The following is a 23,485-nucleotide window of genomic DNA, read 5'->3' on the forward strand; positions in this document are numbered from 1 at the left end:
CACAGAGACCACAAATCTGCAGTGGATTATGATAAAGTCTGATAATATGAGTTTTGTGATTGTGATTAAAACATTCAAGACCATGTATGGATCAGGACGTTCGATGCCACTTGTCAAACATGTGTGCTGGGTTAAGATATTCATACTGCCAGCTATTCCGTTTTAATCGTCCACCCCTATTGGTTTCAAAAGGATTTGGGGTTGACGATTTCCCTACCTAAATTAGAAACCCGTTCAACCCTGAAACCCACTAGTGAAAGTGTCAGCTTTCCCTCAAAGCATGCCTCTGTGAAGTGATTAGTAATGAAATCTGCATTTATATAACGCTTTTCAAGTTAATGACTTCCCAAAACGCTTTACATGCTTCACATTTGCCAATAGCGGCCTTGCAGCCATGTAAGGCGCTAACCTGCTTATTGGGGGTATTAGGGGTTCAGTGTATTACCCAAGGACACTTCGACATGTAACACGGACGAGCCGGGATTCGAACTGGGATCCCTTGATCCCAAGACGAGCGCTCTACCTCCTGAGCTACTGCCGCCCACGTCACTGTTCCTTTAAAAGAGAACCACGGATAGGAGTCGCTCTTTCTTCTTGCCTGCCGGGCAAACTAAGCGCATTACCACAAAGGCCACATAAACGGAAACTTGTTCTAACGGCACATGGTCTGGCAGAGCAAAAATGTTCGACCCTGACTTCCATCCTCGCTATATCTGGCCGATACCTGAAACTTCAAGGTGTAAAAGACCTCAACACGGTGAGGATTTCGATTTTCAAAAGTCATTCTTTCTAGTTCTGTGGGCCGGATAACTTTAGCGAAATAGCCTGTAGGAATGAATATCCTACATTAATCCTGTCAAAATTAAACTCCTGTTTCCTTTAGATAACGTTCATTTTTTCAATTCCCTTCCTCCACCCTTACTGCCAGACACTGCATCAGTTCAACTCTCTTCCCCTAACAGTCATTGTTCCTTTCTTTTTGTTCATTGCGACACTATGTTGAATACATTTTTATTTTGGTATTGGATTAACAGGGTTGGGTAGGGTTTCTTTAACTGGATTAGTTTCAATTACTTTTGGATTACTCCAATACCAAATATGCTAATAAAAAACAAAATAAACTAAATATGAATACAATTAATACATTTTGTGGAGGCTTGGGGAGTAACGGAATACATGTAACGGCCAAAATGATGTTGGCAAGCTGTTTGGATTGATTTTCATTTTGTTTCTGTCGCATTTTATGTTAGTTTTGCCGGAGATCAAAGAGATCAAAGCCAGGAGAGAAAGCTTACCACGTGTTGTGAGTCATCATTTTATTCATATTTAGTTTCTTTTGTCTTTTATTAGCATATTTGGTATTGGAGTAATCCAAAAGTAATTGAAAGTAATTCAGTTAAAGTAACCCTACCCAACCCTGTGGAATTAACAACTCGTGTCTCCGTTTTGATTCTTTTCAGATTATTAATTTTTATCCAAAATTCATGAACTAAAATTAAAATAATTTTAAGGTAAATTAATGTTTGGAGTTTGCATGTTAGGTTAATTGGCCATTTCAAATTGTCCCTGAGTGTGAATGAGCGAGCAAATTGTCTGTGCCTGTGTGCCCTGCGACTGGCTGGCAAGCAGTTCAGGGTGTCCCCTGCCCACTGCCCGAAGAATGCTGGGATGGGCTCCAGCACCCCCGCGACCCTACTGAGGATAAGCGGTACAGATAATTGATGGATGGATGGATAATGTAGTGAGTTTGCTTTCAGGATCTGAGACTGAGCCAACTAAACTTTAAGGTAAATCGCTCGTCTCATCTTTTGACAAATTTGGTAACTTCTCGAATAAAGAATAATTACTCCTAAAAGCAGAAAAACAAATAAATATTGAAGAAAACTCATGAAAGATGTATGCAAAAATCAGCAAGACAAATTAACTGAAAATTTTTGCGATACCACGATAGGGCGAGGGGATAATGTAATTCATGAGCCCCCACCTCTTGCAGGCCCTTTTCCAAACCATGTCCAATCAACTGAATTTACCCTAAGTGGACCCTGATTGAGCTGGAGAAACATCTCAAGAATGATCAGTGTAAAGAACATGCCCCTAAACTCGATTTGGAGCTACCATTTTGTGTTATTTAGTGTCGCCAGACTATGTGAACCAACATATTTCCGTTTTGAGTGCAGAGGCCCCTTCTCCGGAGTTCACTGCAACTCGCAAGATACCGAAGCTCCGGAATACATTTTCCCGAGCAAATAGAGGAGCTTCGCTATCAGGACCGCTAAGCACGACTGTAACACAAATCCATCCATCCTCGCAGGGCCTCCCTGCAGTTCGCCTTTAATGGCCTACCCTCACTTCCCCCTCCCGCTCGCTCACACACCGACGGCAGCTCGGAAATGATGTATGTGCCGATTTTGTCACCGGGAACCCACTTTCACACTCGCTTTCCGTCTTGCTACTTCACTCTACAGTACAATTTGAAATGTTGGGATATAGGACTTCTTTCAAGGCAAAGTCGAGGGTAGCGACGAGGCTAGGTATGATGTAAAAATTCATAGGAACTCAAAGATCTGGTCAATCGCCTGAACAAAGCATCAAGTCAGCATGGGATGGAGATCAGCACAGAAAAACACAAAAGTAATAACCAACAATCCCCAATATATCAGCACAAAAATCACCATCAACCATTGAGAGCTAGAACCTGTCCCCAAATTTAAATATCAGAAATTAGATCAGAACAAGGGCCAGCACGGCAACGCAGTGGTTAGGGCATGTGAGGTCATGCGATCGAACTTCCTGTTTGCATGTTCTCCCCATGCTTCCGTGAAATTCTTCCGGACGCTCCGGATTCCTCCCACATTTAAAAAACATGCATGTCAGGTTAATTGGCTGGTCCTAATTGTCCCTAGGTGTGAATGGGCGAGTGAGTTGTCTGTCTCTGTGTGCCCTGCAACTGGCTGGAAACCAGTTCAGGGTGTCCTCTGCCCAAAGATAACTGAGATGGGCTCCAGGACCCCCGCGATCCTACTGAGGATAAGCGGTGCAGATAATGAATGGATGGATGGATGGATGCGTCAGAACAAGAAATCATGGCCAGGATAGCTCAAACCACAGCCGCACTTGCCAGATGTAAAGTTAGCTAACTTTGTGAAATTAACTTGTTAAGATAGATAGATAGATACTTTATTCATCCCCGTAGGGAAATTCACACTTCCAGCAGTCTACCCCGTTGTTTATTTACAGATTAACATGATGCCCTAGGGGTGCTTGTAGCGGAGTGGATGACGTCACGCTAGTCCAAAAGTTCGACATCCCTGCAGCAGACGGAAATCTTTTCTTTGTGAAAATCCAGGGATACGCCACCTCGTGTTGGCAAGTCCGCCTCCTCTCCAATTCCCCCCGGCTTTCGTGTCTCTGTATAGCAGCGTTGAAGCCGGATAGTTCCGGGTAGCTCCGGGTGGCTACACGTTAGCGTCCGGAATGCTAAACGTGAGCCACGTTTCCGCAAAACACAGCTGCGCTCCCTGTGCGCTTCGATGTTTTCCACCAGCACTCGATGATCTTATTTGGTCGTGAGTTCGCATTTACCATGATTACAGATGGTACCAAAGACTTATAACGCCGCTAGCCGCTAAGCTAGCTCCGGCTCTTCTTACACGATAGGCCCCTTCATCACGCCGGCACGAGAATTCTTCAGGGCAAGGAAATTGATTCCTTGAATAAACGCATTTTCGTGCGCTAAAACCCATGTCCATAGGATAGAAGTAATCCATAGTGTAGTTGTCAAAACGGGAAGAAAAAACACCGAAGATAGGAGCAGACAATAAAACAATAGGGCAGCTGCTAGAAAAAAAGGCGTTAACCTGTCTTTGTATTCCTAATGTACAAGTAATCATCACACACACACACATAGTCACGTTACAAACATCAGTCTATTTCTACGTTTTCAGTCTAATTTCATTGTAATGTAATATGACACTCATGTGTGACTCCATTTCCTGTTTATGTGCGACTTCTCAATGAACCACGCCTACTGACCGGATGTAGGCAGTTCGGCCCGGGTAGCCTGGCAAGATGGTGACCGGGCCGTCCTCGCCTCATTCGCGAAGTAGATTAAAAATGTATAAATGCTTGGACCTGAATAATTCCGCCAGCAACGAGTTCATATCTTTATAAACTCCGACACCAGACTAGAACCCACCCGGAGGGACAAGAACATGGCAGTGAAATCAAAGATCAGACTCATGCAAGCGCTGGTTACTTCCATCTTCTTCTACGCTTGCGTGACTTTGACTCTCACAGCATAGCTGGAAAGGAAAATCAAGACCTTGGAGAGGCGATGCTACAGGAAACTTCTAGGCATCACCTACTTCATCCATGAGTCAAATGAAACGGTGAACTGTTGTCAACTGTGCGCAAACACAAACTTCACTGGTATGATCACGCACAAAACCATCAGCACTGACGAAGATAATTCTCCAGCACACAGTCCAAGGGGGCAGCAGGAGAGGAAGAACAAAAAAGAACTGGGCTTAAAAGATTAAGGAGTGGACTGGTGCCAAATTTGCCATGACCCAAAAAGAGGTCAGGAACTGTCAACCATGGAGAAGGCTGTCCAAAGTTCCATCCTCATTCTAGGTGAATATTTCATACGGCCTTATTAGAGCTTTTAATTAGTGGTGACAATTGTATTTTTTTAACACATGCTATTTTCCTTTGACAATAGCAATTTCCTCACACAATTCGTGTCGGTGTACATTATTTGGACGACAGATTAAAGTGTTAAAACTCAGTCATACAGTAGAACCTCGGTTTTCGAACGCCTCTCAGTTCGACCAAATCGGAGTTCGACCAAAAAATTCGAGAAATTCTTGCTTCGCTGTTCGGTCAAAAATTCGGAATTCGAACGCCGGTAATGCGTGAGTGCGTACGCTAGAGTGCGATGCTGAGCGGCGTACGGGTGGAGATCGCGTAGATCGCCCCCCTACCCCTCGTGACCAACTGTCATCACGTGCGCACTTACTTCTTTTTGCTTTCGCTTTTAATATCGGTTAACAGAGTGTTTTAGCCCCTAACTATGCCTCCGAAGAAGGTCGGTGCAAGCAGGACAGGTGAAAAAAGTTGTTGTTCGTACAACTGTTGCCTTTAAGAAAGACATAATAGCTAAATATGAAAGAGGTGTGCGAGTTTCCGATCTTGCTAGGGAATACAGCATGCGACTTCTGCTGACCACCACAAAGGTAAGAAATCCTATTCATAATTATTTTCTTTCTTTATTTATTTTTTAACACGTTCGTGTTAGCGTAATGTTTCGTACGGAAGATTACGATAACGCGAACGTACGATTAGCCTGGGTTATCTCTATGATTACGTTGAACATTCAGGGTGTTGGAACTGAACCTAAAATTCAGGGTGTTGGAACGGAGCCCCCTTTCCAATGAAGCGCTAGCCACTTGTGGTGCTAAATGACTTGTAAACGACCTGATTTTTTTATTTTTACACGTTTATGTTAGTGTAATCTTTCGTACGGAAGATTACGATAACGCGGACGTACGATTAGCCTGGGTTAGCTCTAAGATTACGTTGAACATTCAGGTAAACATACAGGGTGTTGGAACTGAGCCCAAAATTCAGGGTGTTGGAACGGATCCCCTTTTCCAATGAAGCGCTATCCACTTGTGGTGCTAAATGACTTGTAAACGACCTGATTTTTTAATTTTTACACGTTCATGTTAGCGTAATCTTTCGTACGGAAGATTACGATAATGCGAACGTACGATTAGCCTGGGTTCGCTTCATGTTTACATTAAACATTCATGGTAAACATTCAGGGTGTTGGAACGCATTAAAACGATTTACATTATTTTTAATGGGAAAAATGATTTCGGTGATTGAACAAATCGGTTCTCGAACAGGGTTCTGGAACGGATTATGGTCGAGAACCGAGGTTCCACTGTATATTGAAGGATTTTATCAATTTTACTATAAAGGATTTTTTTACGATTAAATACAAGTTATTTATTCATTATTATCTATGTATTTAGTTCTTTATTTCCTAACAATATGAACATTTTTTTTTTACCTCCAACCACTCAACACGTTCGGTGGCATCATTAAATGTATTTATATATTCCCCTGCCACCAAAGATTGTACAATTCCTAAACGTGACTATGAAGAAAACTAACTGAACTGTATATACATACCGTAAATTCCGGACTATAGAGCGCACCTGATTATAAGCCGCACCCACCACATTTTGAGAGGAAAACCGATTTTGTACTTACACAAGCCGCACCTGTATATAAGCCGCATGCGCCCACATTAAAACATGTAATACAATCACAACATTAGCCCAAACCCGGCTTTGAGTCCCCGTGATTGTAACTAAATATAAAGTACACAGTCCAAAAACCACAGCCGGCAAAATGAACAGAAAATGATACCGGAACTTAAGATTTGATGCAGAGTCCAGGTACCCGTTAAAACTAATCCAAGGAAAAAAAAAGTCTATATTTCCAAAGGTAAGGGTGGGAAAAATATATATCTACTATTGTCCGCCGCGACAACAGGTCTCACTCACCTTTACCCCACTTCCCGTCAGCCCGTGTTTGCTCCGCCCTTCTTTTTTAATTCGCAAAACATATCAGAATAAGTGTCTCAAATAAATACATTACAAAAATATACAGGTGCAAATACATATTGTACATCAGTTACACATATTAACAAAGAAAGACAGTACACCGGGAGAGTTTTCAAAGCTTTAATAATAATATTATAACTTTCATCTCAAACCGTGCCTGTGAAGGGTAGCAAAACGCTACTAACAACACGCTCGCAACACGGTTAAAGTGTCTGAGTAAAGAAATCATACCGCACTTGTAGAAACCACGGTAAACCGTCCTCATCTTCCTCCTTATAATTGACGTCATCAAAGTCGTCTTCCCCAGTATGGAAAAGAGACTTTTTCATGTAGACGTCGTCCCACGCTCCCTTATTTTAAAACATGCTAGCAACACACTCGCAAAGTAGAGTTTACGTGCAGGAGCTCTGTTTCCTTCTTTATCGGACTGCTCATTTGCTTTTAGCTTGAAAGCTACGTCATGTGCCTTTCTTTTTGCAATTTGCATGACGAGGATATGTCTACGCTAATTTTATTTGTGCACAAGCAGTCTTCCTCGGCGCATATATTCCACCGGTCTAAATCTTACCTTTCGTACTTGAGCGCCGCTGGCGGCTGTTAGAAAAATTACATAAATTGGCCGCATCACTGAATAAGCCGCAGGGTTGAAGGTTTGGGAAAAAAGTAGCAGCTTATAGTCCGGAATTTATGGTAAAATAGCTAGGTTAATATTTCATAAATCCTAATTACAGCTTTGAATTAGTCCAAAAGTGGTGTTTTTCGTCTTTTATGACATGCCATTTCTTTGACAATAGCAATTTTCTCGCACATTTTTAATCGGTGTACATTATTTGGACGTGAACCTAAAGTGTGATAACTCAGTCATTTAGAAATATTTTTTTCCAACCAATTGAAATGTTCGGAGGCGTAAGACCTACCCAAACATATACCTTCTAATTGACTTACCGTATATATTCCTGAGCCTCTTTCGAGAGTGCAATTTATAAGGGGGATGTTTTTAAATAATACAGTATAAAGAAAACAAACTGTATATACATAAAGATATGAAACTGTATTTTTTTGTAAAGCATCAACAATAAGTGGGACACAATCATGATCTGAAACATACTTTATTGGATATTTTAAACTTTTTTAACAAATAAAAAACGAAAAAATGCTGAATTAAAAATGTGAATTAATAAATGAATAGATTGTAAATTACAGAGGTAATAAAGAGGTTATAGATTAAGAAATCATGCAACAATGACTGTATACAGGCAGTGACACGTCGCATGCATGCTAAATAAATGCGAGCACCCCTGATCGAGTTGTTACGAGGCAAGAAGGGGTCAGTCAGAATGGCGCAACATTTTCCCAATTAAGAAGCAGACCTAAGTTTCAGCTTTGAAGCCTTCTCTTGATCCAAATTATGAGTTCGTTTTGCCCTTGATTGGCTCAATTTAATCTAGTTTCAGGAGAGATGCCATCCCTTGTCAAGTGTGTTTTCAGTCAACCACAGTTGAACCCTATTTTCCCCTAAAGTGCATTTGAAAAAAAAAAATCAGCTTTGATTTTTGAGGGATGGGTTGGGATTGTCAGTTTATGAGGTATCCTCATGTTGCCTCGATTGATTTTATATTCAGAGTTTTCCTTTAACAATCTCAAACATTAGCATTGAAGTGAAGTCCTTGTTTTTTATATTTCTTTTCGAGGTCATGGTTCACCATTAGTGTCAATTCGACACAATTTTGGCGCTGGCGCGCTACTTTGTGCTATACATGCAAATGGCTTTGGGTTGGTTTTAAGACCAAAGGGTCAAGGGTTTGAATCTGATGAGGAATTATTTGTCGACATGCAAAATAAGAGTTTTTATTGGATCACAGAGTTCAATGAAATGTTTTAAATGTCAGGAACAGTGAGCGGAATGATTACAAATGGCTTTACATCAATTAAGGCTTTGAATATCATGTGAAGTATTTAACAGTATATTCCCTAGCCAGGGGTGTCGAACCCATTTGAGCTCAGTGCCACATAGTAGAAAAAAAAATCTCATTAAATTAAAGCGAAAGAAAGAAGGAAAGAAGGACAGAAGGAAAGAAAAAAGGAAGACAAAAAGAAAGACAAAAAGAAAGACAAAAGGAAAGAAAAAAGAAAGAAAGAAAGAAAGAAAAGGACATAAGGAATAAAGAAAGAAGCTCAGAAGGGAATAAAGAAAGTACAATAACCACGTTATATAAATAAAACATTCTACTTGTTAGATTTTCTTGAAATATTTTAAACTTCAAATTTAAGACAAATGTTATAGTTTGAATTGTATATTTATTTTTAATTTTGATATGGTTTATATAAGTTTAACATTTATAATTATCTCATCTCATCTATCTCATTAGCTACACCGCTTATCCTCAGTAGGGTCGCGGGGGTGCTGGAGCCCATCCCAGCAATCATCAGGCAGTGGGAAGGGGACACCCTGAACTGGTTGCCAGCCAATCGCAGGGCACACGGGGACATACAACTCACTCTTATTTACACCTAGGGACAATTTGGACCGACCAATTCACCTGAAATGCATGTTTTTGGAATGTGGGAGGAAACCGGAGTGCCCGGAGGAAACCCACGCAAGCACGGGGAGAACATACAAACTCCGCACAGGAAGTCTGGAGCTGGATTTGAACCCACGCAGGAGGTTCCCAAGACATGAACTGTGCCGCACATGCGCTAACCACTGCGCTGCCGTGCTGCCCCATTTGTAATTAATAACTCAAAAATGAAATTTGATTCAAAATGTAAAATGCGTTTAAGAAACCTTTATCATTTCGGTTCTAAATTCATTTCATTTTTCATTGAATTTTAATTTACACAAATTATTTCCAGTTTTTTTAAATTTTGTTTCATACCTGCAAAAAAACAGCAATAATGGCAAATATAACATAATAACATTAAATTTAATACAGTCAATAATACTACTGTAATCAACAAAACTGCCAGTGGAAGAAAATTTTATTTTGAAAGATACATCAATTTTTTACGTTTTTTACCACATTTATTAAAACAGGATTGTTATGATTCGATGGTGGTAATGAACCCATGTGGGGGAGACAAAAACTGCAGGTAGAGGTTCAGTATTTATTAAAAGTCAAGACAAAAGTTCCAAACAAGTGGGCACAAAAGCGACTAACAAAATGTCCAGACAAGAAACTAGAAACAAAACAAAAAAGTTCAAACTAGAAATGACTAAAACTGAAAATGGAAACCACCAGGAATAAAGCAACAAAGTAACAAACCTGGCATTTAAGTGAAAACGACAGAGAGGATGAAGGAAAACCAAACCAATTTTCCTAAACAAAAATGTCCTTTAAGAAGGGTTCAGGTTAATCAGGCACTGGTGCGTGTTAATAAGACACACTTGTGCCCAGTTCAAAACACCAGTTGGGGTCCTCTGGTGGTGGGAGGTGTGCCAGACTCTAACATGGATTTTCTCAACATGTTACAATCACCCGGATCGGGAACACCTGGATTCAGGATTTGGCGCCAATAGCCAGGACAGCTGATTGGCGCACCGTGTCCATTTAAATCCTCAGCTTCCGGAAACAACTTGTCTGATTGTACTATGCGATCTGTTGCCATCTGCTCAGGAAGCGCCTTCCTCCTGTTTTCTTCTACTTGATCTCCGTTGCCGACCCGTTTCCGAATTTGCCTACGACCTGCCCTGCCCGCCTGACTCCTGATCTCTCTTCCGAACACGACGACGCCCTTCTTCTCCAGCCCCGACCAACAACACGACGACTACGCCTGTCCACGACCATTCCCGCCAAGCCTTCACCCGCCTGTCAAGCCTCAACAATCCGTCAAACAACAGATCGAAGAATCACGCCTTGTCATTCCTTCCTTCCAATAAAAACCAAGAAACGAGTGCAAGTGATCTCAGTTTTCTTTCCGTCCCGCCTGACACAACAGCGCTGTTAAAATGTTACCTTTGACGTCAACAACTTTCATTGGCATTTAACCAGTTAAAAATGTTCCTACACTTGCCGCCCTCCTTTAAACGTTCTTTGTTTCGCTTCACATTCAAAGCTCGCAATGCATGGCGGGGTCACATTTAATTTAAAACATTATCGTCAGCTTTGAGATTGTCCTTAACCTCTCGCGTACTGTTTGCTAAAGCAAAACAGTAATAAGCACTCAGCTTGACTGAAAAGAGCATAAAATGGCCTTTTGATTATGCCCTTTATTCTGTTTTAGTCATTATGCACGAGGGAAGCAGTGAAACATGCTGTGAGATATGCAAAATGAGCTTGTTTAGTGGCTACATCCATCAGCAAAAAATCACTGGTTTCACTTCTGCGCAGTAAAATAAGAAAAATAATCATCCTTCTGTCACTCTTTTCGGTAATTATCGACATAACAAAACATTTACAAGAAACGCAAAATCAGGTTTTTTTTTTTTTTAGCATACTGTCTGAAACCACTGAAATACATGTGACACCACTGACAAATACTTAAAAAGTACATTCTTGGGGTTCAAGCTTACCTTTTGGTACCCAAACACAAGAAGAAATCTTCCAAAATGGAGGCAGTTGTTAAGTTGGCTTTTATATGTTAGCTGCTTTAACTTGATAGCACCCAAAAACAAGAAATCGTTCAAATAGAGACATCAAGCAAATGTGCTATGCTATGCTGAGCTACACTAGCTGCTTGTATTTGATGATATTTAAACCCAACAATACAGCTTTCAAAACAGGGTGTTTGGTAAGAGTGCTATGCTATGCTACCTAATGGCACCCAAAACATAAGAAATATTCCAAACAGTGCAGACTGCAAATTTGCTATGCTAGTTCCTTGTACTTGGCATCCAGACATAACAAACCAGCCAGTAAATGTGCTGTGCTATGCTAGGTGCTTGTACTTGATGGCATCCAAACACAACAAGGCATCTTCAAAATGGAGGCAGCTAGTAAGTGTGCTATGCTAGCTGTACTTGATGGCATCCAAACACGAAAATGCACTTTTTAAAACAGGGTGTCTGGCAAGAGTGCTGTGGTATGTTACTTAATGTCACCCAAACCTAAGAAATATTCCAAATAGTGCAGATTGCAAATTTCCTTTCTATGCTGAGCTATGCTAGCTCCTTGTACTTGGCATCCAGACATAACACAAAATCTTCCAAAATAGAAGAAGCCAATAAGTGTGCTATGCTATGCTAGCTGTTTGTACTTGATGGCATCCAAACATAACAGTACAGCTTTCAAAACAGGGTGTCTCGTAAAAGTGCTATGCTATGCTACTTAATGTCATACAAACATAAGAAATATTCCAAATAGTGCAGCCTGCATATTTGCTAAGCTATGCTAAGTTACGCTAGCTGGTTGTTCTTGGCTTTCAGACACAAATTCTTCCAAAACAGAAGAGGTCAGTGGGTGTGCTGCTTGTACTAAAGACATTCAAATACAACGATAAAATCTACAAAATGGAGGCAGCCAGTAAGTGTGCTATTCTACACTAGCTGCGTCTTCATGATGGCATCCAAACTCAACAAGAAATCTTTAAAACGGAGGCAGCCAGCAGATATGTCATGCTATGCTGAGCTATGCTAGCTGCTTGTACTTGGAATCCAGACACAAAATCTTCCAAAATGGAGGCAGCCAGTAAGCATGCTATGCTATGCCATGTTATACTATGCTTGACTATGCTAGCAGTTGCACTGGATAGGATCCAAAACCAACAAGTCGAGTCATGTTTATTTGATAGCCCTTATTTACAAAAGGTCTCGAAGGGCTTCACAGACTTTTTTTCCGTTTATATTTTGTTCTCTTAATATTGTTACTGTTTTTCTCTTTTTCCTGCTTACTCTCTTTTTCTTTGCTCTCTCGCTTTCTGTCTTTCTTTATCATTTTTTGCTTCTCTTTTGCTCTGTCACCCTTTCCTTAACTCTACCCAATAAAAGTTCTGAATAAACATTGTTTATTTTTAAATATAACTACTCAACAAATAATAATTGTAGTCATCAATGTGAACCGACTCTTTGACCAATCAGAATACAGAACATAATACATGATGCAAACCAGTGAGATAGCATGACTGTGAAAAGTGAACCTTGGGTAAGCGAGGGTATAATGTACTAGTTTACACAGGTCTCTAGAATTGATGTCAGAAGGGTCTTAGAACTGTAGGAAACATGTAGACAGCCTATGGGAGGTCGGATTCGACCCAGAACTTTGTGGATGTAAAATAAGCACATTGTATAGAGGTGGTGGCCGGGGTGAGAAAAGTCCTTGATCATGTTTTCTGCTCTGCTGAGGTAGGGAATGTCCTCCAGACTGGGCAGAGAGCAACCGACGAGTTTCTGGGCTGATTTGACGACCCTCTGGAGCGTTTTCCTGTCTGCTGCTGTGCACCCAGCAACCCACACCGTAATGCAGTATGTTAGAATGCTCTCCACTGTGGTTTTGTAAAAGGACACCTGCAGCTGCTGTTTTAGATGATTTTTCCTGAGCACTCTCAGGAAATGTACTCACTGCTGGGCCTTCCCTACCACCGCTCTGGTGTTTGCAGACCAGGAGAGGTCGTCGAAGATGTGCACACCCAGGAATTGGACTCTCTATTTGATGGAACCCAAACACAATAAATCTTCCAATCAGAAGTATCAAACAAATGTGCTATGCAATGCTATGCTATGCTAGATGCATGTACTTGCTGACATACAAACCCAACAACAAATTTTCAAAATAGAGGCAGCCAGTAAGTGGGCTATGCTATGCTAGATACTTTTACTTTTGACATCCAAACACACCAAGAAATCATTTAGAACCAAGGCGCCTGGTAAGCGTGCAATGTCATGCTAGCTGCTGCTACTTGATTGCCTTCAAACACAAGAAATCTTGCAAAACGAAGGTATTCAGTTAGTGTGCTATTCTATGCTAGCTGTGTCTATGTGTTGGCATCCAAATAAAACAAGAAATCTTCTAGTAACTGCGCTATGCTATCCAAGCTATGCTATGGCAGCTGAGTTTATTTGATGACATCTAAACACAACAAAACATATTACAAAAGGGAGGCTGTAGATGTGTTATGCTTCGTTAGTTGCTTGTACTTGAGGGGGCTTTCAACCCAATTTGTGTAATAATGTGAGTTTTTTAACACCGTTAAAAACCTGTACTTTGCAGGAATACCTATTTCTTTAGCTCCAAAAGTCTGTTTTTCTGGCAGAACACAGCATTTTGTAGTACTATCTTTACACAGCACAATTGGGGCTCTCGATGAGGTTCAACATCCTTTGGGCGGATTTAATTTCCTGTTGCAGGGTCCGGGGGATGTGACGAGGATGAGAGCATATCGAACCCTGAAAGAGGCGACACAGGCAACTGCCGAACCGGTCAACAAAACAGAGGAGTGCATTGATCGCCATTTTTGGGGGGTTTGGGGAGCGATTGTTTTACTTTTGGGTGTCACACCATCTAAAATGATATAGTTCAGGTGTGGGGTCGGGCTCTTTCACAACATAGGATTAAAGTAGCAGAAACAAATTGAATGATTAAGTATTTTGATTTGAATAATAGAATTAGAATTATCTGGATTTCACCTTCTTGACAGCAAAAAAGCACCAAATATTATTGCTAAATAGAAAACAGGTTATCTTTTGAGTTTTTCCTTGTCCTCTTGTAGGTTTTGGATCAGGGGATGATGTAATAATAGTCTGTTAAAGTCTGTGGCCTGTGCAGCCCTTTGAGACCCCTTGTGATTGGGGGCTTTACAAGTTAACACGAAAGTTCAAACGTTTTCACGAGAGATGTAGAGATCTCAATTTTTAAATTTTGGTTCATAGTTTCTCCGAACTTCTTGAAGAACCTGAAGGTGTACATACCCTGAAGTGAGTTATATAGGCATTCTTCATTGGAAGCCTTCAGTAGTTAGAGTGAGCCCACCCTGTCGTTATTAGCATTTTTTCTTTGCAAGCATTTAACAGTTAAAGGATTTTATACATTTGACTATAAAGGGTTTTATACGATTGACTACAAATTACATTTAATGCAATGACGATTTTTACTGACTGTGCCTTTATTCAATGAGCAGGGGAAGTTCAGGGCAGGCATAAGTGGTGGAAGATGTTGTTTAATGGAACGGGACGAACTGCTGATGGCACATCAGCACATCCAGACGTTGTTGACGCAGAAAGGCCCGGCGTTGTTTTGAGAAGCCAGACATCAAGGCGCTCGTGGATGAGATTGTAAAGCCCAGGGGGCTTCCTTGGCACGCCCACGGGAGGAGCCGGCACACCATTATGCAGGGAGAAGATGGCCAATGGGAGAAAGCTAAAGGACTTCAGAAAAAGGCTTCCCGCACAGTCTTCAACGTCACTTCAGCCGTCCCTTGTTTCACACTTAGTTCTAAAATTGTGAATAAATCCGCTCCCATGTGAAATGTCGTTTTCCCTGATCATTTTTCTCTCAGGAAACGAGCCCGCATAAATTGTTGGGGGAAATGAAATGAAATGATCTGCATTTATATAGCGCTTTTCAAGTCAATGACTTCCCAAAGCGCTTTACATTGTGCTTCACATTTCCCAATAGCGGCCGTGATCTGTGCAGCCATGTAAGGCACTAACCTGCTTATTGGGGGTATTTAGGTTCAGTGTCTTACCCAAGGACACTTCGACATGTAACAGGGACAAGCCGGGAAGCGTTTTAGAACTAAGTGTGAAACAAGGGACGGCTGAAGTGACGTTGAAGTCTGTGCGGGAAGCCTTTTTCTGAAGTCCTTGAGCTTTCTCCTATTGGCCATCTTCTCCCTGCATAATGGTGTGCCGGCTCCTCCCATGGGCGTGCCAAGGAAGCCCCCTGGGCTTCACAACGGGTGAATGTAGGTTGTGTTTGGTTAATGGAGTCAGATAACTAATTCAACAATTTGGTAAACGGTACATTTTGAGAAATAATTCCCAACACAGTCAAAAAAGAACAATACTGGCAATGTAAGCATTTTTCATTGCAAGCAAAATGAAAACAAATACAACACTCATATGGACAAATAAATGGAAAGCATTAACATTTTCCTTATGCTGAGGTTTTTTGGGGTTTTTTCCTTTCCCTGGTGTAGGTTGTAGATCAGGGGATGGTGCAATAATAGTTCTTTGAGACTCCTTGTGATTAAGGGCTATGCAAATTAACTGGACTTTTCTTTTTTTATGCAGAAAGTGTGGCAAAAAAAACGTTTCCTCTTCTCATATATACAGTAAATTCTACTCATCACATAACAACTCATCTAATTATACTTGTTTTCGTCAGTTTTCAATTTCGGCTCGTTATTTTTCCTCCACCGTTCCCTCAATTGACATCTGGTCTTCTTTCCGCAGTTTGAAATTTTCTCACCTGTCAAAGTGACGGACGTCTGCAGAAAACTGCCGTGCCGGCTTCCAAGTGGGGGCAAACAGTACATGTGTAACTCTACCGAACCTACCGAGCTGCCACAATTGGGAAACTTTCCGAAGATGAAACGGAAAATCCGGACACCTGGTTTCTTCACTTTTTCTTCGAAAAGATCATAGTCAACAATCTGTCTTTCGAAGTATTTCACTCAATCAATTCTTGAACCGGGCAGCACGGCGGGGAATTGGTTAGCGCATGTGCGGCACAGTTCAAGTCATGTGAACCTCCTGCGTGGGTTCAAATCCAGCTCCAGACTTCCTGTGCGGAGTTTGTATGTACTCCCCGTGCTTGCGTGGGTTTCCTCCGGGCGCTCCGGTTTCCTCCCTCATTCCAAAAACATGCATTTCAGATGAATTGGCCGGTCCAAATTGTCCCTAGGTGTGACTGAGCGAGTGAGTTGTCTTTCCCTGTGTGCCCTGCGATTGGCTGGCAACCAGTTCAGGGTGTCCCCAGCCCACTGCCTGATGATTGCTGGGATGGGCTCCAGCACCCCCGCGACCCTACTGAGGATAAGCGGTGCAGCTAATGAGATGAGATGTGATGAATTCTTGAACTGTCAGGAAGATCAAATCATTTTTTTCGATACAGATCAATAAAAATGGTTGATACTATTTCCCTCTCCGAGACGGATACCATCATTAGTTTTAGTTTCTGATTATAAAATAGTGAACAAATAAAGAGTTTGTTTGCTTCTGCTCACACCATTGCCTAAATCACTGGTGTCAAACAGACGGCCCGCGGGCCGGGTTCCATCCCTTAACGGGCCTGATCTGGCACTCAGAGAAGCACAGGGGAAAAACGAGCTGCAGGTTGAAATATGGCCACTTGATGTTGCCAAAGCCCGGGGCCTCTCACAAAGACACTGTACTTGAATCTCTCTCTCTCTCTTTCTTTCTCTCTTTCTTTCTTTCTTTCTTTCTTTCTTTCTTTCTCTCTCTTTCACCCTCTCTTTCTTTCTCTCTTTCTTTCTCTTTCTTTCTTTCTTTCTCTCTTTCTCTCTTTCTTTCTCTTTCTTTCTGTCTTTCTTTCTCCTTCTTTCTGTCTTTATCTCTTTCTCTCTTTCTTTCTCTTGATTCTACTAGTCCGGGCCCCGGCAATTTTTTTTGTATCGTGTGGTCCCCGAGTTAAAATGAGTTTACACTCCTGGCCTAAATCAAGGCCAGTAATTGGCACCATATCCTTACCAGGTATCAGTATTTTCCTGACTTGACAACATTTGTCTTAATGCATTACATTTAACATTTGCATTTTATGCTAATGCAATGTAAATTCAATTAAATCCTGGCCCAATAAGTAAATATGCACAACTGTTTTAAGAATTTTTTAAACCCCTTATTACATTTTGATTTTAGATTTGTAATTAAATTATTAAAAACTATCCCTAAATTGTTTGTGTCCTCGTTATCAGAATTATTTAAAAAAAAATCAGTATTAATATTATTGATTCTAATTATTGAAATAGGGAAAAGTATCAAGTAATGAGGCATAATTATTGGCATCCATCCATGTACCCATCCATCAATGAAATTAGGGAGCTATCCAGCTACCTATATTGTTAACTAGTTTAAAGTTGTCTCACTTTCTTCCAAGCTATCCACTTAGCTTTTTCTAGAGAACTATTTAGCCATCTATCTAGCTTTCAAGCAAGCTTTCTAGCAATCCAGAGTGCACAATTGAGAGGTAGCTATATAGCTAGCCATCTAGCTAGCATTCTAGTGCCCCATCTTCCTAGCTTTGCATTGCACTATTTACCTATCTATTCATCTAGCTTTCGGGCGAGCTTTCTAGCAATCTATATAGCGAGTTTTATAGTGATCGTTATACGTATGTAGCAAGCTTTCTAGTGATCTATATACCTAGCTAGCTTTCTGGCGAGCTATATACATTACTTATTCAAATTATTATAAATGCACTTACCTTCTCATCAATGAATTTGAAGCTGCCTTTATAGAAAGTTATTAACCTAGCTATAAATGTATTTAAATATTTTCACTTGGCCTTTTATATTGAGAAAAAAACAATAAGGAATAACAAAACTGGTTTGTCCAATGCTGGGTTTTCTTTGAAATGTCTGCGTGTATTTTTTTTTTCATATCTTGTAAACCTGCAGCTCGGTAGCCTAGATGGTAGGGCGCCCGCTCTGAGACTGGGAGGTCGCCGGTTCAAGCCTCGGCCGAGTCATACCCAAGACTTACAACATTGGTACTCATTACCTCCTTGCTTGGCGCTCGGCATTAAGAGTTGGAATTGGGGGGTTTGGTCACCTAATGACTCCCAACACATCAGTTGGGTTGAGCGAGGGGGCTGGGAATCCCCTCCTCTGAATCAATCTCCCAAAAAGAGTCAGAAATTACTCTAGCCACCTCCCACTAGGGGGATATGACTGTGGTATATACATAATATATATTTTGTAAATATGGTACCAATATTTAAAATTATCTGCCATCTGTTTCATCAGAGAGTTATCAAATATCAAGTTTTAATCGTCTTTGTTGACTAGGAAAAAACAGTTGCTGATCTAAAATGAGAAAAAATACTTTGTTCAATGAAAAATAGTTGTCCAAAAGGTCCCTATATATCAATATATATATATATATATATATATATATATATATATATATATATATATATATATATATATATATATATATATATATATATATATATATATATATATATATATATATATATATATATATATATATATATATATATATATATATATATATATATATATATACAGGGTTGGGTAGGGTTACTTTAACTGGATTAATTTCAATTACTTTTGGATTACCCCAATACCAAATATGCTAATAAAAGACAAAAGAAACTAAATATGAATAAAATGACTCAATTTTGTGCAGGCTTGGGGAGTAACGGAATACATGGAACGGCAAAAATGATGTTGGTAAGCTGTTTGGATTTTTTTTTATTTTGTTTCTGTCGCATTTTAGGTTCGTTTTGCCGGAGATCAAAGAGATCAAAGCCAGGAGAGAAAGCTTACTATTCATATTTAGTTTATTTTGTCTTTTATTAGCATATTTGGTATTGGAATAATCCAAAAGTAATTGAAAGTAATCCAGGTAAAGTAAGGGAAACAGTGTGGACTTGCAAAATGGACTGCACGTTCCTGAGTTGTCATTGGTTGTATCATAAGAAAGGGGGGGAGACCATTATTGGGAATGTACTGATAAGAAAGGATGCAGCTAGTAAACACTTCACTAATATATGTGGATACACATTATGCACATCTACAACAACCAATCAAAGCAATGATGTGATGATCAAACTATAAACTTAGTATAGCTACAACATACACAGTGACCTATTTTGGTAATATAACAATATACACATTTATTTATTCTGCATTGTATTGAGGAACTCGCACCAAGATGAAAAGTTTTTCTCACTTTCACCTTGAACCCTACGGACTGACTTTGCGTTTTAGGATGCAACTTCTGCAGGACATTTTTTGTTGCATAATTTCTCAGCGTGGCGGCAAAAACTCCTTCTTGACCCGCGGCGACGCGTGTGCAACTGAGCCCGTCTAATGCCGCGTTTACTTTCCACTGAACTTGTTTACTTGTTCAGTTTTAAACATGCGCGGGAGGCAAGCAAATTCGGCGCTAGTGTATTGGGAGGCCGCGCATGTTAGCGTGCAGACATCGCGCACGCTAGCAAGCGCGCTAGCGTGCTAGGCCCACGCCGACTCCGTAGCGGAATCGAAGTCGGTCGTCTCGGAGTGACCGAAAACGCGTTACAGCTGCAGCCGTTTTGGCACGAACAGAAGTTTTTTTTGTTTTGTTTAGGACACAACTTGTTCTTTAGCGCTCGTTAGCGAGGAAGGAAAGCGGCGAGCCAAATGTTAATCACTTTACGGCCTGATGTTAACGTCTGGCTTGTCTCTTCAGATCAATTGTTCTCTATTTTATGGCCATTGGCGCTAGATAAGGAGCTAAAGGCTTCACCTGAGATGCAATAAAGCAAGCAAAGTACACAATCTTGATTAAAACGATACATACTGTTCTATACCAATTAAAATTCAATTTTTTTTTTAAAGGAACAGTGTGTCATATTTATTCCCGCTTAGTGGTGCATAAAAACTTTAATACTTTAAAAACAAAGACAAAACTATTTGTATACTAGGAAAACATACATGAACTATCATACCAATGTTATCATCTCATCTCATTAGCTGCACCGCTTATCCTCAGTAGGGTCGCTGGGGTGTTGGAGCCCATCCCAGCAATCATCGGGCAGTGGGCAGGGGACACCCTGAACTGGTTGCCAGCCAATCGCAGGGCACACAGGGACAGACAACTCGCTCGCTCATTCACACCTCGGGACAATTTGGACCGGCCAATCCACCTGAAATGCATGTTTTTGGAATGTGGGAGGAAACCGGAGTGCCTGGAGGAAACCCACCCAAGCACGGGGAGAACATACAAACTCCGCACAGGAGGTCTGGAGCTGGATTTGAACCCATGCAGGAGGCTCCCAAGACATGAACTGTGCCGCCGTGCTGCCCCCATACCAATGTTATTGTTTATAAATATTTATAGGTCGAGAAATTTGGATTTCTTTTACAGAGTGGAATCCATACCTCGTCATCGCCGGCATGTTTGTCTGGTATCTTGCTGCCACGCTATGCTTTTGGCACTGGTTTTTATCCGCATTATACAATACAGTACCATTTCGTGTTCAAATATTACACCCTGGGGCTTTGGATATAGTGATGCAGATATTTTTTGGGTCAAGAGATTTTTTTTTTCTTAATGGTCCCACAAAAATATGAAAAACGAGCAAATGGAGTGTCATTTCTAAAAAACATCTCGCTATTTCCTGCTTTGCTTCACAATATAGGTGTGAAATAGGGCGGCAGTAGCTCAGGAGGTAGAGCGCTCGTCTTGGGATCAAGGGATCCCAGTTCGAATCCCGGCTCGTCCGTGTTACATGTCGAAGTGTCCTTGGGTAAGACACTGAACCCCTAATACCCCCAATAAGCAGGTTAGCGCCTTACATGGCATTGGGAAATGTGGAGCACATTGTAAAGCGTTTTAGGAAGTCATTGACTTGAAAAGCGCTATATAAATGCAGATAAAAAAATAAATAAATACAATATATATATATATAAAATGAATAATGTCATGATTACTGATGTGATTCACCTGTGCCCGCTCATTTGGTGCCAAACGTCGCAGGTTCTGATTGGCTCCTTGTCACTATTTGAACCCAGTCCTGTCAGTCCCCTGTTGTCTGCGAACCTAAGTGTATACTAGGCAAGCCTTTTTCGACCCTGACTCCCACCTGTCTTGTTTTTTGCTCCCGTCTGTCTCCAGCTACGACCTGTTTTGATCCTGACCACATCTGCTTTCCCGTTCTGGTTTACAACCTCTTTTTGTCGCCGACTACATCTAGTCTCCCGTTTTGGCATAGAATTCGTTTCCGACCCCGACCACGCTTTTCTCTCCCAGTCGATATTAGTTTTTCCGTCCCCGACAATGCCATCGCTCACTACGGAAGATCCACTTCCATGTGCGGATCACAGTCCGAATCCGAGAGCAACTTGCTTCCCGCGTCCAGTAAACACCGGATCATTATTATTATTTTTTTAAATTGCTGCTGTTAAATGTTATTGCACTTATTTTCATTGTAGTATTGTTACAATGCACTACTCCCCATTGCATTGTTAATAATTACAATTTAGGCCAGTTTTTCTAGGCATTATGGTGTAATTATTAGTATTATTTTTCGAGTCCAGTCTTTTCCTTCTTCACTCTTCAAGGTCTCTATAAACCTTGTTTTACCTTGGAGTGCCATGTCCATACAACGTTTCACAACGTCGATATCAATGACAACAAAGACAATTCTGAATTCTAAATACTCTTATCGATTTATCGTCACACGCACGAGTTTTTCATGCAATTAGCTCCACTAACGACGTTGACTGTGACAGTTTTCTTTTGATTATAAATTGATCAATCGGTTCCCTTTCTGTTGTGGGTTGGTCCCTTCACAGAGAAGAAAAATAACTCAAGGTAAACAGTCCCAAAAGACAGCCACCAGGTCTCTGTTCTCAAAACCAGATGGCCAGTCCAGCTTTGTTGAAAACAAACTCTATTGATGGTCCCAGGACATAAAATAAGAAGCAAATCCCAGAGGGACTCCTACACGATACCAATTAACATGCATCCCGAGTTGAGCGGCGACGGTCGGTACGTAATGAATGTACAGCCCACCCCAGAATGCGGCTAATAAGGCGGGCACGGCTTCCTTCCATCGCTCATTATGACATATTGCGTGGTCGCTCGCAGTCATATTGACAGCAGACAGCTGCCCGCCTTGCACACACAATACACACAAACCCCGCCGAGCGCAAAACCACTTCAACGGCATGGAGATAGCCTCAAGTCATGACCCTATTTAGATTCCAGTAGGTGCAGCACAACAGAAGCTGCTTCGCCGGATCGGCTTGACTGCCTTCTGCCAGCCTCGGAAATAATAAAAAAAAATTCTCTTTGGAAAGTCTCCAAGTTAAAAAAAGGGGGAGGGGGGAAATGAAAGCGATAAGCAGGGCAATAAAGGAAGAATAGCCTTTGGTGCAGCCTGCGCTCGGCAAGCTTCAAAGAGCGCTATGTCAACACAACAGATGCCGGAGCAGACATGACGTGCATAAGTTAGCCGTGCAGAAAAGGATCGTTTCCGTCGGTCGGGATGAGCGATGTCGCCGCATGGGGGGTTTGATGGCAATCTTTTGGTAATCTTATTACTGTAATGCACTACTCTCCGGTCTCCTGAAGTCCAGGATCAAGAGTATTCAGCTGGTGCAAAATGCTGCAGCGAGGCTTTTAACTAGGACAAAAAAGTCCGATCACATCACGCCGATTTTGGCTAACCTGCATTGGCTCCCTGTTAGCCTAAGATGTGATTTCAAAGTTCTCTTATCAAAATCATACATGGACTTGCTCCCTCATATCTTTCAGATCTGGTTTTCCCCTATGTTCCGGTCCGAAGCCTTCGTTCTGAGAGCGCCGGAGTGTTCCGCTGGTTCGAGAGCGTTCTCCATGAGGGCACCGGTGCTGTGGAATGCTCTTCCCCCTGAGATCCGATCTGCAACCTCAGTGGAAATGTTTAAATCTAAGCTTAAAACACACTTCTACTCTATAGCATATGAATAAACTATACTTTTCGTGGACAATATCAATATGTATTATTTGTGATTGCAACATCCTTTGCTGTTTGGTAATCCTGGAAGGGGGATGCCACATGTGCGGTCCCTTCTCAAGGTTTCTTCATTTTCCTCATGTTGAGGTTTTTGAGTTTTTCCTTGCCCTCATGTTGGTTCCAGATCAGGGGATGGTGTAATAATAGTCTGAAAAAATAGTCTGTGTAATAACCTGTGAAGCCCTTTGAGACTCTTTGTAATTAAGGGCTATACAAATAAAAATGACT

The 23,485-nt window shown here is 41.2% G+C and overlaps 1 long non-coding RNA gene across 2 annotated transcripts; it reads left to right on the forward strand.

The window, feature by feature from the left end:
* Positions 1 to 3,162: 3,162 nt before the first annotated feature.
* Positions 3,163 to 16,732, forward strand: LOC148360050 (uncharacterized). 2 transcript variants are annotated; one of them, XR_015851274.1, is made up of 2 exons: positions 3,163 to 4,632; positions 15,961 to 16,732. It is a non-coding gene; the product is annotated as an uncharacterized LOC148360050 (long non-coding RNA). The 2 variants fall into 2 exon arrangements; XR_015851273.1 differs by lacking the exon at positions 15,961 to 16,732 and adding an exon at positions 10,380 to 10,527.
* Positions 16,733 to 23,485: the final 6,753 nt, after the last annotated feature.

Source organism: Urocampus carinirostris, chromosome 9 (genome assembly GCF_059441175.1).
Source record: "Urocampus carinirostris isolate Australia breed hairy pipefish chromosome 9, RoL_Ucar_1.0, whole genome shotgun sequence".
In the NCBI taxonomy this organism is placed as follows: Eukaryota; Metazoa; Chordata; class Actinopteri; order Syngnathiformes; family Syngnathidae; genus Urocampus; species Urocampus carinirostris.